Source organism: Mandrillus leucophaeus, unplaced genomic scaffold (assembly GCF_000951045.1).
Source record: "Mandrillus leucophaeus isolate KB7577 unplaced genomic scaffold, Mleu.le_1.0 Scaffold2, whole genome shotgun sequence".
Lineage (NCBI taxonomy): Eukaryota > Metazoa > Chordata > Mammalia > Primates > Cercopithecidae > Mandrillus > Mandrillus leucophaeus.
This window is the reverse complement of record NW_012102031.1, coordinates 2,980,707-2,983,275: the sequence shown is the minus strand read 5'-3', so window position 1 is coordinate 2,983,275 and position 2,569 is coordinate 2,980,707. Positions and strand designations below refer to the sequence as shown.

The window sequence follows — 2,569 nt, the reverse complement described above, 5'->3', positions numbered from 1 at the left end:
GACTACAATGGCCTCAGGCCAAGTTTTACCACCAAATGAGTTGGAGGGAAAATTGGTTTCCAAAAATTTTTTGATTTCAGGATTGAGAATAAGGAACAGAGGAGCTAAACTGACTTTATCCAAATACTTGGGACAATAATGACAATAGCATCTAAGAGGCTGAGTGCCCGGAGCCATCTCTGAAAAGATGCATTTAAGGTGGAACTATGAGGAAAGAACAGCTCTTGTGTTTGTACAGGTTCTGCCTATAGACATGAGTTTGACTCGGAAGGAAATGAGCTCCGGTCAAGAACGCTACGGGAGAATGGTTATAGAGACTACCACGCCATTAGGAGGTGTTACTGTTTTGATGAAAAGAATACTGTCAGAGGCAGAAAGTCTAATCTTTTTGAGCCCCAAGTGTGTGTTCATTAATTTATTCAACTAATAATCTTCCAGAGTTTACTATGTGGCAGGCTCCATTCTAGGCAATGGAGAATGAGGTGCACAAGACACACCTCACCCCCTGGAATAAACAGCTACTCTTCACTGAACGCTCACATGCCTCATCTCTCTCCTTTAATTAGGATTCAAAGCCATGATCTGAGGTCCTGCGTTGCCATTTCCTAAGACTTAACAACTTCCCTGAGTCTCGGTACCCTCATCCGCAACACAAAGAAGAATCGCCAGACAGGGCCGTGGGGGAGGAAGAAACGAGATGCTTTGGAAAGAATTTTGAAAATGGCGGGTGGAGGCTGAGCAAGAATCAACTTTCTGTGGGCAGGGCCTTTCCTCGGCATCCTCGTCTTCATTCATCCAACCCCCATTTCAGATGATGGCTGTGTACCAGATGAGCCAGGTGTTGGGCGCTCGGTCACACAGAGAATCAGACCAGCAATTACCCTCAGAGAACCGGCAATGCACTGCGGAGGGGAAGGCTGGACCTCAGGGAAGCTCCTAGAAGGCGGGAGGGACGTGATGGCGTCACGCCACAGGGATTTCGCCTCCTGCGAATGGTAACCGACCGCCTCGTCGCCCTCCCGCCCCAATCTGGACTCCGACGGTGCCGGCAGGAAACGGGAGGTGGGATGGCAGCCGATGTTTCCAGACCCGCCTTGAGTCCCATCACCACTCCCAAGCAGAGGCTGTTACCTGAGAGGAAAGCCGGCCGCTGCCCAGGGGCCAAACCTCCTCGCCCCAGGATATTCCACCTATTCCAGCCAGGCCCAAGGCCCAGGCCGGTCCCCACTTCCGCTTCCTCACTTCCTGCCCTGGTGCAGTTCCTCTCAGGGCCTCAAGCAAGGTGGTCGAAAAAACCGGAGCTGAAGGGTACCAAGGGGAATGAAGGTAAATGTCTTCGTTTCACAGTCTGCCGGGCTATGACACTGCCCTAATCCTTCTTTCAAGAAATGAATGTTTGCAAGTGTGTTAATACTGTCATTTTAACTGACTAGAAATACCACCAGCACGTGATTGCCACCTCAAAGGACAGAGAATGTAATAGTAGTCTATGAAGAGCAGTGTGTGATGGGCAGTGATGGGGTAGCTCCAATGACATGGCTTCAGGTGCCACTGACGGATAGTTGTTGATGTATTCAACTGATTTTCCGTGAGCACCCGCTTTGTGCCAGACAGTAAGGACTAGGAGATAAAAAGCAGCCCTCTGCTGGATACGTTTACAGGCTAGTGGAGGTGACAGGCACCGTCACAGAAGATTGTGACAAGATATGTATGGCATAATAAGAGAGAAGAGAGCATCTAATTCTGCCACTGAGTATTTAAGAGCAGGTTTCACAGAAGAGTTTACATCTGAATTGAATCTTAAAGGTTGACAGGGAGTTCACTGGATAGACAAAGTAGAGGAGGACATAAGAGGCAAAGGACACATCATGTGTAAAGGCATGAAAGCTGAGCCAGCCTATTATCTTGGGAAAACTACATATACTGTAGTTACTACAGCTGTCACAAAGGCTATTAGTGGAGCAGTAGAGGAAGGTTAAATAACAGAAGGAAGTCAGATCATGAAGAACCTTATCCATACTACAAGGTAATTTTATCCGGTAGGCATTGAAAAATGTAATTGAACCCGTATGTTTGAATGGAATATTGACTAGGATAAGGGGAAAAGACAGAGGATAACAAAATGCTTAGTAGACAAAAGCAACATTTGTTTCTATCTCCTACTATTTCAATCATAATTATAATGATAGTAGCCCATATTACTGATACTGATGTGTAGATAGGTGAATCCGATATAAAATGATAGGAGGTATGAAAGAAGTTGGTGAGTTTGGAATATTACTTGGCTGGCTATAATATAGAGTAATGGGGTGGGAGCCAGAGGGAAATCGAAAAGGTGACCTGGAAAACATTGTTCAGGGCCTTGAATGCTATGTTGAGGTATTTGGACTTTATAAAATAGTGGGGGACAAACTACAAGTATTTTATACATTGAGCTGTATTTTATGAAGTTTTTTTATATGCATAGCTTATGTAAATCTCAAAGGAATGCTGAGAAGTAGGCATTATTATCCCATTGTACAGGTGAGAAAGCTGAGTTTGTGGAATATGCATACATTCTACATTATTT

General features: G+C 45.4%; 1 protein-coding gene across 1 annotated transcript in view; it reads right to left on the bottom strand.

Annotated features, from left to right (window-relative positions):
- Positions 1-1,232, bottom strand: part of ENTHD1 (ENTH domain containing 1) — a 163,671-nt gene extending 162,439 nt beyond the window's left edge. The window contains exon 1 of the mRNA XM_011978817.1: positions 1,132-1,232. The gene's annotated coding sequence lies outside the window, so the exon portion shown is untranslated. The remainder of the gene's footprint in view (positions 1-1,131) is intronic.
- Between the last annotated feature and the right edge of the window lie 1,337 nt (positions 1,233-2,569).